At 43.1% G+C, this 16,432-nt stretch overlaps 1 protein-coding gene across 1 annotated transcript in view; it reads left to right on the forward strand.

Annotated features, from left to right (window-relative positions):
* Positions 1-2,487: 2,487 nt before the first annotated feature.
* IL1R1 (interleukin 1 receptor type 1) overlaps positions 2,488-16,432 on the forward strand; it is a 74,160-nt gene continuing 60,215 nt past the window's right edge. Inside the window, exon 1 of the mRNA XM_005575153.5 lies at positions 2,488-2,809. The gene's annotated coding sequence lies outside the window, so the exon portion shown is untranslated. The remainder of the gene's footprint in view (positions 2,810-16,432) is intronic.

The raw sequence follows: 16,432 nt of genomic DNA on the forward strand, positions 1-16,432 counted from the left end.
CTGCTAGGAACTTGCACTGTTCCTGAGGAGATAAGACCTGTTGTCAAGTAAATTGTGGTGGATCCCTGGTAACACTTGAAGAGCAATGCAAGCCTGGGTTCCACCTGGGCTCTACCCCTGCCTGACTAAGGGAGCTTGGGGAAAGTACTTACATAATCTCAATCAGTTTCCTCACCTGTAAAATGGGCCTAAAGAATTTAAATTTCCATGCAAGTCAAAACCATAACGAGATACCATCTCACACCAGTCAAAATGGCTATCACTAAAAAGTCAAAAAATAAGAGATGCCAACAAGGTTGCAGAGAAAAGGGAATGCTTACATTCTGCTTGTGGGAGTGTAAATTAGTTCAGCCACTGTGAAAAGCAGTTTGGTGATTTCTCAAAGAACTTAAAACACAACTACCATTTGACTCAGCCATCCCATTATTGGGTATATTCCCACAGGAATATAAATCATTCTACCATAAGAACATGATGTTCATTACATCACTATTCTCAATAGCAGAGACATGGAATCAACCTAAATGTTCATCAGTGGTAGACTGGATAAAGAAAATGTGGTACATATACACTATAGAATATTATGCAGCCATGAAAAAGGACGAGATCATGTATTTTGCAGCAACATGGATACAACTGGAGGTCATTATTCTGAGAACTAACACAGAAACAGAAAATCAAATACTGAATGGTGTCACTTATAAGTGAGAGGTAAATACTGAGTTCATATGGACACACAGAAAGGAACAACAGACACCAGGACCTAATTGAGGGTGGAGTGTGGGAGGAGGGTGAGGATTGAAACTACCTATAGGGTACCATACTTATTACCTGGGTTACAAAACAATCTGTAGACCAAGCCCCCTGAATACACAATTTCCCTATATAACAAACCTGCACAAGTACCCCTGAACCTAAAATAAAATTAAAAATAAATAAGTAAATGAATACATAATTTAAATTTCCTTGAAGAATGCCTGGCACCTGTAAGTGCTCACTTTTGCTATCTCCGTTATCATCACAGAGAGAAGGCACAGGTTCAGAGTCGGGAAAATCACACCAGGATGCTTGAGTAGGGGTCTGCTTGAGCAAATGGTGGTGAAAACTGGAAAGAAGGAGAAGGAGCAAAGAGGAGGTGGGCTGTGTCGTGCTGGGTGGTGTCACATTGACTAGGGTAAGGAGCGGCAGTGGCAGAATTGAGGCTGCAGAGCATTGAAGCAGAGGTTTGAGCAGTGCCTCTCAGGGTCAGCAGGCGGCCCATCCAGGTGAGCACAAAGGGTTCTTGGAAAGGGTAATGGAACAATGACAGGAAAGCGTGTGAGACCAGATGTCTGCGGGCCTTGAATGCTAGAATTGGAGGCTTGACTCTTCCTCCCTACACTGCAGATTTTTGAGTAGCATTGTGATAGGCTGGACGCTGTATCATGTTGAGAATGTTCATCTGAGTGCAGGGCACAGGAAGGGGTATGAGAGAAATAAAAGAAGAGGCAGGCCAGGTGCAGTGGCTCATGCCTGTAACCCCAGCACTTTGGGAGGCCAAGGGAAGTGGATCATCTGAGGTCAGGAGTTTGAGACCAGCCTGACCAACATGGTGAAACCCAATCTCTACTAAAAATACAAAAATTAGCCAGACATGATGGCAGGCGTTTGTAGTCCCAGCTACTCGGGAGGCTGAGGCAGGAGAATCACTTGAACCTGGGAGGCAGAGGTTGCAGTGTGCCAAGGTTGTGACATTACACTCCATCCTGGGAGACAGAGCAAGACTCAGTCTCAGGAAAAAAAAAAAAAAGGAGGAAGCTTGGCAGCACCAGCTCTCCTAGGTGGATCTGGTTGCGTTTGTGGAAGCCGGAGGCTCCGGCTTTCATCTCCAATGAGCTGAGGGGTGATCAGTGGTCACCCTACCTCCAGGGTGTGGTGAAAGGAGACTTCCAGAGTTCTCAGTACACATGGCAGGGCTGGTGGGCACCATGAGAAGTGGCCGGGATCTAGGACATGAGCAGACCTGAATAAAGAGTCCTGCAGCATGGCCTGGGCTGCCTCTAGGGAGACTGCTCTCAGGATTGGGAGGTAGGCAGAAAGGAAAAGCTTATACCACCACAAGCCTGGGACTGACCGGTCAATACTCTGATGATGGGAACATGATAATGAGCTGGATTCAGCCAGCAGACCTTGTCCAGGTTCAACACAAAGTCATGAGAGGAAAGCACCAGCTTCGGGAAGCATTAGAGGTTACCGTGCAGTAGAGGGTGTTTGTGCAGTAGTGGGTGTTGGTGCAGTAGAGGGTGTTGGTGCAGTAGAGGGTGTTGGTGCAGTAGAGGGTATTGGTGCAGTAGAGGGTGTTTGTGCAGTAGTGGGTGTTGGTGCAGTAGAGGGTGTTTGTGCAGTAGTGGGTGTTGGTGCAGTAGTGGGTGTTGGTGTTTCTTAAGGATCTGGCACGTTTGCTGAGTGATTTTGGCTGTCTGCCTGGCTCTGAGCTTTCTGTTCATCATTCCCCAGATGTGTCATGGCCGAGGGATTAAAGGCCTCAGAGGCTGTGACACAGCCATCTCCAAAACCCCACTTTCTCCTTCCTTTGAGCCTCCGCACCAGCTGGGGCGTCTGGCAAGATGTGAGCTGTCAGTCTGCTGCGGCACAGACCTGAATGAACAACTCTAGCCAGGGCTGACTTCAAAACGCACTTTCGTTTTTAATAACCAACATCAGCTCAGCAGGCTTCATTTGGGAAAAGAGACCTTGTCCGATTACCCCGACATTCTCCACCTCCTGAGAGGCCAGCCATTCCCAAACGCCCCAAGGATGAACGGAGATGGTAAGATGATTAATTGCACTGCAGGTTTTTTGCTTCTGCATTTTTTTTCCCTCCTTTTTTGGGGTTTACTCACACGTTAATGAGGTATTTAGGAAAGACAAACGGAATCTGATAAAAGGTAATGTTATGTTGTGTTATGTTATATTGTTTGTTGAAATAACATTTTAAGGATTTCTTGAAGTTATATGTGTATGTTATACAGAGCGTATGTGTTATCTGTATGTGTTATACAGAGCGTAGATGTGTTTAAGATGTGTTAATGAGCCATATTAAGAGATCAACTGTGATTACCTATGGAAGACTTAACTATGAAATATATGGGAAATATGCTTTATAACTGTATATTACTTATAAACCACAAATAGTTACCTGACTTTTGGTATGTGGTAAGAGATGTGAAGTGAAAGGCATTGTAAATGAAGTCGTTTTATAAGACTGTTATTACTGTAAGAATTGAGACTTGTTTTATCACTTTCCATTAAGCTTCTACAATGTTAGAGAGGCGTAATCTCACCCAATGTTTGACTGAAGGTGCTATTTTTTATTTATTTATTTTTTATTTTTTTTTGAGATGGAGTCTTGCTCTGTCACCCAGGCTGGAGTACAATGGCATGATCTTGGCTCACTGCAACCTCCACCTCCCGGGTTCAGGCGATTCTCCTGCCTCAGCCTCCTGAGTAGGTGGGACTACAGGCACGTGCCACCATGCCCAGCTAACTTTTTGTATTTTTAGTAGAGACGGGGTTTCACCATGTTAGCCAGGATGGTCTCAATCTCCTGACCTTGTGATCCACCTGCCTCGGCCTCCCAAAGTGCTGGGATTACAGGCGTGAGCCACCGCGCCCGGCCTGAAGGTGTTATATTATTAACAGCAGGCTCTATTGGTTTCATTTAAAGGTATAATGCATTGTATTGGCAAAACTTGTATACACTTTCTTCAATAAGGACTTCAAAGGTAATCTTAAAAGCCTGATCATGTTTTTTTACCCCCACTCAGAAGCTTTGCCAGTGTTGCACCTACAGCTATAGAGAAGACCGTGCACTCTCAGAGGGGATTATAAACATTGTCTTGCATTTTTGTCCTTGATCTCCATAATTTATCCTTGATCTCCATTTATCCTTGATCCCCATAATTCCTACTGATAGTGTTGTTGTGCATCAGAATGAGAAAATGGGACTGAACCTGAAGGATTAAGGAAAGAAAATAACAAAACAAAAAGAACCAAATGAAGCTTATTCAATTCAATTTATAACTCCTTATTGCTTATGTAAAATGTGAATTTTTTGTTGTGTTGGTGAGGGTGTGAGGAGTGGATGGTGGGGAAGGATGCTTCAAAAAATACAGCTAAGGATCAACTGGTTTGGTGAGTCATGGCATTCACCTGTGAGACAGCTGGAGAACAGTGACGTGTGTGTGTGTGTGTGTCTGTGTGTGTATCTGTGTGTGTGTGCATTCAATGCAGGAGATTGGTGTTTACTGTAAATGTGTTGATCCGTTAGGAAAAGGAAGAAGACAAAGTTGTCCAGAAAGAACCAAGAAAACTGCTTGAGATGAATTTGATCTGCCTAGTGGCAGTGATGAATTTAAGAAGATTCTTATGACCTTTACTAATGCTACATGCTGTTGTTAATCATTGAACTGACAAACCCAACTGGGCACAAGACTGTTAGTTTACTTAGGAGGGGAACTTGACATGAGTGCTCAAAGAATAGTGAGGGTATACTTCTAAAATACGTCCTTGAAACATTTACACAAACAGCACAAGCTCATTGTCAAGAATAAAATTTAAAAAAATACATAGAGATAATAGTAAAAGACAAGAAGTAAAAACACACCACTGTGAGATAAACACTGTTAACGTTTTGGTAGGTACATTTGTCTCTGAGTCCATTTATGGTTTGAAGAAATATACTTGTACTCTACATGCTATGTGGTTATCTGCTTTTACCTCACAGCAATGTATTACGAGCATCTTGTCATGAGAATGAATTTTCTTTTACAAAAGCTTTTCCATTTCATTGCATAGATAGTTTATTAAATCCTGTTGGCAGGTGGTTGATTGTTTTTCTCTTATTAACAGTACTAAAACTAACACCCTTGCAGCTAAACCTTTGCATCTCCTCATGAGTTTTCCGTGAGATAAATCCCCAGAGGTAGAATTGTAGGGGTCAAAGAGCATGGGCATTTTAGAAACTCTAGATCCCTGCTGCTAAATTAATCCTAGGAAAGTTTTATTAATTTACATGCCCACCAGCACTGTGTGAACATTTTCTAACACTCTCATCGGCATCGGGTTTTATAATTTTTTAAAAAGTGTACTACTCTAATAATAGGCAAAGGTATATTTTGTTGTCTTAATTTACCTTAAGGAAACCCTTTGCAAAATCTGCTGGCTTCCAGTTCTGCCCCTTTGGGTTCAGCCTCTCATCTTTTTTGGTTACTCATTGCCAAGGCAGTCACCTCTAACAGTAACTTCTGCCAACCTAATTTCTGAGGACTTTGACCTCATTTGATGTCTCTCAGAAAGTCTGCTGAGAGAGAGAGAGAACTGGATGCTTTTGCTCTGAATTTTTACTGATTGAGTAACCTGGGGCAAACCTCAGTCTTTGTGATTTTGTCTCCTTTTTAGCTATAAAATGTAGAGAGAAGGCCTGTGCTAGCCACCTCACAAGATTGTACTGGGATTATAAAGAGGCAAGATAGAGGCAAGCTTTTTGAATAGTAGAAAAGTAAAAATGCAAAATGGCATTATTATTATTGTTGTTACTGTAAAGTTTAGTGATAAGTCTTGCCTTCTAAAATATATAGTTTCTGGAGAGCTGCATGCCGAAATTTTGACGTCTTCTAATTCTAAAGTTGGGAAGTGTGTGTGTGTGTGTGTGTGTGTGTGTGTGTGTGTGTATGTGGTGTGTATAACATATTTCTATGTTTCTTGGTTCTTAGATTCAGTAGCAGTGTTTGGTGGGTTCCAGCAGTGCATGGATACATTTTAGATTAAAAAGGTTTCTATTTTGTTGCTTATCTATTTCATTCGCTTGGAGGAAAACCAGCCATCCCCCTCCTGTAGAATTCTCATCATCCATGGGCTTTGCTCAACTCCCCAGTGGTGAGAGCTCCTCAAAGACAGGGGCTGGTTTCATGTGTATACCTCTCTCCAGGGCCTGCTTTGGGGTCTGACACCCACAGGGGGGATCAATCAATGTTTCTCAAATGAGTCAATGTAAGGGAGGTAGAAACATATTTACCCAGTTCTGTGGAGAAAGGAATATTCCAAAAAGGAATCCCAGAAGATTAAAAAAAACAACCTAAATGGAGCTTTTCTAGGGGCAACTCGTTATTTATTTAGTTTAGTTTGGGTGAGTCTCAGTTTCTACTGAGTAAATCTTTAACGCTCTGAAAGGATATTAAACAAATGAATGCAAGCCAAGGATAGGACCAGGAAAATGGAGAACACTGTCTTTATAGGTACAAGTGTCATGGACTTGGCATGAATGTCAAAAACTTTAAGGAGGCATCGATTTTCACTCTGACTCCCAGCTCAGTGCTGGGCTGCAGAGATCAGGACCAAACTGACATTTAGTCATGGTTTGAACTTGGCACTGAATAATAATAATAAAAACTAATATGTAATACAGCACTTACTAGGTAGGAGACCTGGTTTTAAGTACTTCTCGTATGAAATAATCAGTACTATTATTTTATTTTACAGATTAAGAAACAGGCACAGAGAAGTGATTTGCTAGGGTTATACCAGTAGTTAGTGCAGAGCTGGAATTACAATGCAGACAGGCTCACTCTGGAGCCCGTGGGTCAGTGAAGGTAGGTCGGACCGAACTTTAGAGACAATGTCACATGGTTTTAGGCCACTGGTGATGTTTGTGCTGTTTATTTGCACATATGACTACCATTTATTGAGTCACCTACTAAAGGAACATGCACTCTTTTGGGTTCTTTAAGTATATTATCTTGAATCTTTCTCACAACCTTGAAACATTATTCCAACTCTAGGTCCAGACAAGCTGAGACCCTGAGAAGTTCAGTAAGTTTCCCAAAGCTGCGGGCTAGTGAGGAGAGATCCATCAGCCTGCGCCAAGTCTATGTGCCTTCTGAGCCCCTGAGCCACGCTGGCCTGGACAATTGAGTGCCGATTTACTCGGTTCTTCCATCCCAAGGTGCTGAGAGTCCAGTTCTACTGCATTTGGAGGTGTTGAACCTGAAAACTCAGCCCCAACAACCCCTCAACTTGGGGATCAGGCAGGGCTCAGCCTCAGCTTCTCTGAACCCACATGGGCCAATGTGAAATGGATTTGATTTTTCAGACCAGATCCTCCCTGGAAGGACCATCCAATTTATCACGCCAACCCAGACATGATGGGCGTTTAAAATATTGAGAGATATTTCTTTATATTTCCTGTCTATTGACCCTCCATATCTGCAGCAAGGAACTCCAGAGAATGTCTCCAAGGAGGCTGGGATGGAGTATGGTGAGTGCTAGCTTGGGATCCAAGGGCAGCTTCATTTCTCCTGGGCAACTTATCTCCCTTTCCTTTGCTTAGTGTTTCCAGTTATAAAACGGGGGAAAAGACTATAAAATGGAATTTTACTTTTTTTGGTTAAACTTTTCCATATGATTTTGAAACTCTTTAATTTTTTTGAGCAGATGACACGTGGTTTATTTGCTTTTGAAGGGGTAACACAATTTAAAAGGTTCCTCAGGGAAGTGTCCTTCTCCTCCCTTTCTGCAGACTCTTCTTTCCCTCTTCGTCACCAATAGGTGAGTCTGGTTAATAGTTTCTAGTTTTTTCTTCCACCTCTTTCATACTTATAGTGTGCACCTTCTGTACCTTGATCCATGGCTGTATCAAAGGAGGTGCATTTTCAGCCTCTCAGTGGACATTTAGGTTGTTTGTAATCTTTTGTTATTTCAGCCAATGTTGCAACCAGTAACAGCCTGCCCTTGTAATTTTGCGGAAGTGTTTACAAGTTGTTGGTTAAATTCCTGGAAGCAGAATTGCGGGGTCAGAGGCTGTGTACTCTTGTGATTTCGATATATATTTCAGAATTGCCCACCCCCACCCTACCAGGTCACACCAATTAACACCACCACCAGGAATGTTTGAAAGAATGCTTCTCCATGTGCTTGTCAACAGTGCCTGCTAACAAACTGGTTTTTATTAGACTTTGGCAGTCTCAAAGGAAAAAGCTGCAAACTTAGTAAGTTTTCTGAATTTTCCTATCTCATATCATGACCCACGCAGTGTCAGCCCCATTGTGATCTCTTGTGGCAAATACAACCACGTTTGACATGTACTTTGTTGACTCAGGTTGGGCATCTATTCAATTGGTTTAAAACCATTTGCAATCACAACTTTTTTCATTTGATGATTGTGTTTTGAGACCTTGCTGTGTGTCCAGTCATGGGATGGCACAAGGGTGAGTGGACCCCACCAGGGTTGCACGAAACAGCTAGGCAGCCGCAGGAGTTGGCACCCGTGGGCTGAGCACTGTGAAACACAGAGACAAAAGGCTGCAGAGACAGCGACTAGGGAGCCATGATCCACATTAGCCTGGTGATTGGGACTGTTCGAGGTGAAGCGATAAGGTCTGAGGCATGAGAAGGAACCAGCCAGACAGAGGGCAGAAGAAGCAGATCATAGAAGCCCAGCATGAGGAGCAGAAAGCAGCTCTATGTATGGCCAGTGAAGAGAGTGGAAGGGAGACCAAGGTGAGCCGGAGACACAGGCAGAGGCCAGAGGATGGGGGGCATTTAGGGCCATGGTAAGAGTTTGGCTTTTATTGTGAGTTTCAGGTTGACTTTAGTCATGGGCTGGGAAGATGGTGCCAAGGTCTGTAAACTCTTACCTTGTAGATGTAAATGCCCACCTGAATGACACCAGGGAGGTGTGGTTCTATACACAAGCATCTGTCAGACTGTGTTGTATTTGCCACAAGAGATCACGATGGGGCTGACATTGCATATAGGGCTGGCGACCAGAACACTGTTTCTCTTGGCCAGCCTTGTCCTCCGTGTGAGACAAGTGGAGACAGTTTACGAAAATACATTCTACGTCTCTCTGAAATAAAACTCAGTTTATAAAGGGCTTTCTCATTCATTATCTCATGCATTAATAAACTGACTGATAATTTTGACAGATTGTTATTCCATGTCCAACCTGTGCTAAGCCCTGTGCTAAGTGCTGGGGATGGTGAGAGGAAGAAGGAATGGAAGGGGAAATAGAAAGATGAAGAAAATTCAGAGCAGCTTATAGTCCATTTGCGAGATAGAATCAAATGTCAGCAATGAGAAGGAACGCAGGAAGGGGACGGTGAAGAGGACCTAGCCACCTCTAGGTTCTGGACCAGAGCACGGGTAAATCTGCCCCCAGGGCCTGCTTGGTGCCAGGGAGTCCTTCAGGGATGGGGTCTCAGGAGAGAGCCGCAAGTAGGGCTTCTCTGACATCCTTTTCTCCAGGTGTAGGTAGGGTTATCTTTCTAACTTTAGAGGTGACCAACTAAGAGCTTTCCTCAGGACCACTGAGTGGGCAAAGAGAACTGGAACTTTTCCTCCCACCCCTGAAATCTGAGGCCATGGCTCTCTGTGCTCAGAATAGAACAAAATTCCTGAAGCCCAACCACCTGGGGAAGGCATTGAGGAGAGTGTCTCTACTATGCATCGTCTTTCATGCTGGCCACCCCGGTTCCATGATGATGAGGCTGCTTTGCTTATGAGTCTGTAGTGTTGTCACGGCTCTGGGGAAGGGGTGTGTACTCTACCAGTCTTAGGGTCTTGGTGACTCTAAGCCCAGAGGTGCTTCCATTGTGTGAAGAAACATAGGAGACTGAGACAAAATATTGTTGATAAGACACTCAGGCCCATTTTGGAAGCAAAACTGTCATAAACCATCATTTGTGGCCAGCACAGGGTGGGGATTAATGTGTGTGTGTGTGTGTGTGTGTGTGTGTGCAAGTGTGAGTGTGTGTGTTGTGGGAGGTGTTTGGGGGAGGTCTCAGGAACTGCTGGCCCTGAGGAGGTACTGATGGATCAGGTTTCCACGGACACAGGAACATCTGGGCAGGAAGTGGGACGATTGCAAAGTCAGCTCACCCCCTTCAGTGAGCTTCACCTCCCAGTCCAGGGAAAGGAGGGCAGGGCTTGCTTCTGAGAAGGGACTTCTGGTGAATTCCAGGTACTCAACGCAGACAGAATTGCCCCAATCAGATGCAACATGGGATGGGGGTTGTCAAGTGCTAATGCCAGGTGAAAGAGGCAGCAAAAGGTGTGTTTACCATAGAAAAGTCTAGAAATGTAGTTATAAAAGTTGAAATGTGTCTGTGTTAATTGTAATGGAAATAAATACTTTAAGATTAATAGATTTTCTTTTTAGGCTTTGGGTTTTCCTTTATCTGTGTACAATAGATTGAATATCTGTGTGTCCCCCAAGCCACCACTAAATTCCTATGTCGAAACCCTAATCCCAGTGATGGAGTTAGGAGGTGGGATGCTTGGGAGATGATTAGGTCATGAGGGTGGAGCCCTCATAAATGGGATTAGTGCCCCTATAAGAAGAGGTCAGAGAACTAGCTAGCTCTATTTCTACCATGTGTGGATACAATGAGAAGTCAGCTGTCTGCAAACCAGAAAGTGGGCCCTCACCAGACACTGGATCTGTCAGAACCTTGATCTTACACTTCCAGTGTCCAGAACTGTAAGACACAAATATTTGTTGCTTAAGTTATCCAATCTGTGATCATTTGTTACAGCAGCCCAGGCTAAGACACTGTGTTCAAGCAGCCGGTGACAATGGTATGACTAAGGATTTTACTAAGTTTCAGGTCTGTTTCCTGAATCAATGAACAAGGGAATGAGCCATTGCTATAGAATAGGCTCAAAGCACATTTATGTCTTTTGTGGAAGTTTGCCTTCTTTTATCCTTTGGGGAGAAATTATTAGCAGTGAATGTGCTTATAAGTTACCCATCTTTTCTCCAAAAATGCTGAACGTCTTAACCATGAGTCTCTTCTTGTCTGAGGGAGGCGGTGTTGCTTTTGGTGACCAGAGCCATTTGGTCATGTACACCAATAACATATTCCAACATGGGCCACAAAACCAAAACATTCCAAAGCCACAATTATGCCCCCTGAATATTGATGTGGCTTCCCTCATTCTATTCCTGGAGTTAGTGAGAGGGTAGAACTTGACTGGAAATCCTGGAACAATTTTTCTAGACTTTTCATTGCCTGCGATTTTATTTGCTGTCTCCTTAGTCTCACTTGCCCTGCTCTAGGCTGATTAGTAGCCAATCTTGGAGGCTGCACCAATGACGCTCAGCCTCCTCGTCCTGGAGCCCGGGTACCCACCTCATCTGCTATTCTAGAACCAGCCAGGATCAGCAGCCATCCGTCTCCTCCCCACGATGACTGGGAGCTTTACACATTGTCTGTGTTCCTTACGCAGGCTTTATGATTTTGATTTGTCTCTAAGGAAACTGAGGCTTAAAAATAGCAGGTGAGTTTCTTCAGGTTGCGGCAGATCAAAAACAAGAGTCAGAATTTGAACATGGGTCTGTTGGACTCTCTCAGCTCTGTACACATCATTATGCTGAAATAGTAAGGAACATGAGGAAGGGAAACACCAGTTTATGGAAGAGCTCTTTCTCAGATGTCCTTCAAGCAGTCATATTTGTTCGGGCACTGGCTTTTGAGTCCATTCATATCGAGCATGCCATTCACGCTCTCTTCTGCCACTTCTATGAGTTATCCAAATTGGTGCACGGTACCCATAAACTAGTTTTTAAAAGAGATATGATTACTGAAATGATCAGTATATAAGATTGAAGCCCAAATTAATACAAATGAAATGCATATCACAATAAAGTACAACTTCAAATAAAGTAGGGACTTTGTAGGTGTTTCTCTGGAATGGTTAAACACACCGCGTGGAGTCCATGGGGAAACTTGGTTTCACAAATAGTGTCAGCTGTCTGCTAAAGAATCTGTAAAACCACACGCGAGGTTCACTTCACAGGGGTTCTTTCCTGGAGGGAAAATATGTGATGATTGTCAACAGTGAGGGAAATGTGTACTGGAACTTACTTGATTTAAAAAGTCTCATGTGAAGCTGCCATGACAACCTCTTTGAATAAGTTTCCCTCAAGGTTTAAGCATTTCTCAAGATTAACACAGTGGGTTTCTGGACTGACTCACAGGGAGAAGGGGGGGGGTTACATTTTTGCTATTTTGATAATGTGGGAAATTACACTCGGTATCACTCACTGTGCTTGAATCTTTATCATCAACCTCAAACTCTGGGATTTATGTAACTGCAAGATCAGAACTCTAAGCTTCTTTTTTTCTCCAGCTGAAATTTATTTTAAGTTGGTAAGGAAATGTGATATATATATTTATATATGTATAATATATATGTGTATATGTCTAATATATATATGTGTGTGTGTGTATATATATAAAATTTATGTGTGTGTGTGTGTGTGTGTATATATAGAACCTAGGCTCATAGGAAGGTAAAAAATGCTTTGGATTGGAGGTAGAGGCAGACATTGACTTTAGTCTGGAACTGATGTCCAGATTGTAAACTATTGTTCTAGGGAAACCTAGTGTGTGTGAACATAAGCCTCTAGAGTTGAACTCTCTTTCTTGGCTGGGCCCCAGTCCGCCACATCAGTGTTGAAAGTGGACATTGCTGTTGCCTCAGTGACATACAAATAGGGGAAATGTCTGCTGTGTGGAATTACTCTTTGTCATCTAGGCCAGTAGTTGTCAACCTCGGCTGCATATTGTAATCACCTGGGAGCCTTTTAAACACTGGTGCCTGGAGCGTTTTAAACACTGGTGCCTGGATCCTAACCCCAGAGGTTCTAATGTGATGGGACTGCATGCAGCCTGGCTTTTTAAACTCCTTAGGTAATCATACTGTGCAGTTAGTATAATGTGGATTGAGAACCACTGACCCGAGAAGTAGACAGTCACCGAGTCAGTACATTACCCAAGTAAACAAGAAGCTGGTTAGACCAAACCTGTCCATAGTGATTGCCAAATCTGACCTGGTGGGGGAATTTAGGACTATTTCCCCAGAAAACTTTGTACTGGAAGTTATCAAGGGCTCTCCACCTAGTAAGTGTGCTTTCAATTTTTTAAGGCACTGTAGATATAAGTTGTATAAACGTAGCCACTTTCATTTATTTGGCAAATATTTAAACATCTTCTCTGTTCAAGCTGTACTCAATCTCAGCCTACTTTTAAGCATATTAACCGTGCAGCAGGGGAGAGAACTCAAGCAATACAGAGTAGGGGCTGCAGAGTGCCATCGGAGACGGGGAGATGAAAAACCTCAAGGTTTCAGAGCAGGGAGAGATAGTTGCCTGTTTCTCTTCATTGGAGGGGTGGGAAAACCCTAAAGAAGTGGTGCAGTATTTAGGATAGGTGTTGGAGGGGAAGAAGGAGGAAGAAGAGGACTTGAGCTGGAGGAGAAAGAAGGATTGTATTCTGGGCAGAGGAAACTGCATGAGCAAGAAAAGAGGTAGAGATGAGGGAAACTTGCAAGGAAACTGGTACATAGTAAACATAGGCCCATCAAGGGCAAGGAGAGGGACATGTTCCAAAAGGTAGGATCAAGGGAGATTGAGGAGCATCTGGAATGCTAGACTGAGTGGTCTGGGCTTTGTTTGGGAGAGAGTGGAGTCCTGCATGGCAGGTTTTGACATCCAAGCTTACAGCAAACAGCAAGTAGGAGCTTGCTCAGGAGTATTTATATGGTGAATCTGGATTATTTAGAAGGAAATTGTGTTTTTGTCTCACTGTGTGGCCCATGTAGGTTGCATAGTTGCAGTATCCTCAACTTTGCATTGACGAGGTGGGTGAGTTGCCCTGGGTTGGGATGGTTCAGACGTCCCCCAATGCATTGCTGCCTTCGACATCTCTCCGTTTCTCTAGCTTCCAACACTTTCTTTGTCTCTCTTCAACCACCATGCTGAGAAAAAAGTTTAAGAGCTTTTCTTGTTCCCCCACATAATCTTGGCAAGTAATAACAGTGAACCCTGGAGATAGAAAGAAGTGTTGATGTTCGGAGACTGGATTGCTTAGCATGGCATTAAAAATTTTTGGCTGTGTTGACTCTCAAGTAAATATGGTAACTGCTTTTGCTTTTCCTTTTCAAAATACGAAGATAAAATTTAAGGGAAGCCAGATTTTGGCATAAATGGCTGACTCTTCTACAAATAGCATTTCTGGATTAATTTTATTACATCTAATTGCTCTTGCATGTATTCTGATAATTTTATTTGTAATAAAGTTCATAAGTGCTGTTAGTGATTAGCCAAAAAGAAGAGTAGAGGGAGGTCAACTTTCGCAAAGTTGAGATCACTTTTTCCAAGTCTGATTTTAAATTGGGTGGTTTTTACTGTGTTAGCAACATTAGAGGATACAAACAACCATAACAACAAAACAACAGCAGCAGCAGAAAGGTCACCCTCCCGTGCCGAAAACCTCCTTCCTCTTGGGTTCACTTTTCCTTCTAGCGGGGGAAATGGTGAAATTACATTAGCACTTTCTGCTCTTGTCCTACTGTCTTCTTTATGACCTGGTAACATTTTCCTAGATAAAATTTGCATGTCTCTAATTTCTCAGTTCCACTTCTTACTGTTCTCATGTTCATTCATAATTCCATTGTGACGTGTTTGGCTGAGTTTGAAAGACTCTCATGATAAGTGGGGAAGGAAAAAATGACTTTTATAATAAAAGGTAATGCTTAATGACATGAATCTGAGACACATGACTAAGTAAGAAAATAAAATATTGACGTCTTGGTTTTAAATATTGGGTAACACCATCTCAAGTTTATCCCTTTTCTCATCAAACCGCATGTCCAATTTTGGATTAGGAAGACATTCTTACTGTACTTAATGGTACGCCTGCAATCATGGTGCCTCTCTGTTTTTGGCTTGACCAAACAACACCACAAAGCCCTGAGTGCCAACAACCACAACAAGGACTCGGTCTGTATTCATCCATATGCTTGTGCTTCCCCCAAGGTGGACATTGTCATCCCCATGAACGGATGAGGGAAGAGAAGCTGATGAAACAGCTGGAAAGAGAGGGGCGGGGGGTCACCGTGGGCCTCTCCTGTCAGTGATTTGGTGCTGTTTGTGGCCTCTGCAGGCGTGGACATGTCCTGTTGACATTACAAAATAAAATGGATGCAAATATTATTGTTTAGTGTCTTCCAACTTCTTGGACCCTTAAATAGCTACCAACATTTCCCTTCAGTTATTTCTGTACACAAAGAGCTATTTCTGAATATCCATCCTAACTTTCTTCTGGCCTGTTCCCTGCATATTTATTTATTCTAGTGAATCTCACCCACTCCAAAGAGAACTGGAGCAAGGCTGTGGCTTGTTTAGATGTGGTCTGAGTCTGTGCGGTCCCCTCGGGGAGGTGTACTAAGGATTTCTCAGAAATGGTGTTTGCGTGTGAGGGAACCCTGCCGAGCAGAGAGCGTTTACATTGCCCAGTGTTCCGAGTGCTTGAGTTTCCATAGTTACCTTCGTTTATTAGGACCTTGGAAGAGTACCAAAACTGTGACTTCCTGGGAGTTTTCCGTCAAAATCAGTCCTCTGGCATGGTGAAGAATACGTTTGTAAAGGAATAAGAAAAAATATATATAATTTTTCTAAATATATATATATATAGGAAAAATATATAGGAAATATACATATATATATAATATATAGAGAGACATAATCAAAATATATATTTGATTTCTGGCCCTGGTTCCCAGCACAGAGCTCCTAACTTCTTGGAATTTCCTGGGTGATAGGCATCTTTTGTTCTAATGAGGCTCCTGGGTGGAGACTGGTTACTAGAAAGAACAGATTAGAAGCTTGGGAATTTCAGTCCTACCCCCATCCTCTGGGAAGGCCTGGAGGCTGGAGATTGAGTTAATGATCAGTGATGCTCAAGTAACAAAGTCTTGTAAGAATCCTTGGACTCTGGGGTTTGGGGAGCTCCAGGGCTGCTGAACATGTGAAGGGTAGCCCACCGGAGAGGGCAAGGAAGCGCACATCCTCCCCCATACACCCCACCCTGCGTATCTTTTCATCTGGCTGTCTTCTGTATCCTTGATCATATTCTTTAGCACATAATAAGCTGGGAAATGTGTTTCCCTGAGGTCTGTGAGCCATCCCAGCAAATTATCAAACCCAAGGAGGGCATTGTAGGAATCCTGGTTTACAGCCAGTCAGTCAGACATATAGGTGACAACCTGGCACTTGTATTTGGTGTCTGAAATAGGGGGCAGTCTTGGGGGACTGAACCCTCAACCTGAGGTCTGTGCTAACTCTGGTTAGTATCAGAATTGAATTGAATTTTAGGACACTCAGCTGGTGCCATTCAGCTGGTGGCAGAGTATTCGTTGACATCCCTTCAATCCCTGGTCACAGAAGTGTGTGGAGTGCAGGTATAGAAAAGGAAACATAGTTGGTTTTTATCCATCTCACATTTATTTTAGATTACTCAAAATAAGCATATCTGAGGTTATATCTGCTGTGTAGAGCAATGAAAACATTTATGGGAGGGTAATGGTGGTAAACACTGTAACTTCATGCTGA

Source organism: Macaca fascicularis, chromosome 13, assembly GCF_037993035.2.
Source record: "Macaca fascicularis isolate 582-1 chromosome 13, T2T-MFA8v1.1".
Taxonomy (NCBI): Eukaryota; Metazoa; Chordata; class Mammalia; order Primates; family Cercopithecidae; genus Macaca; species Macaca fascicularis.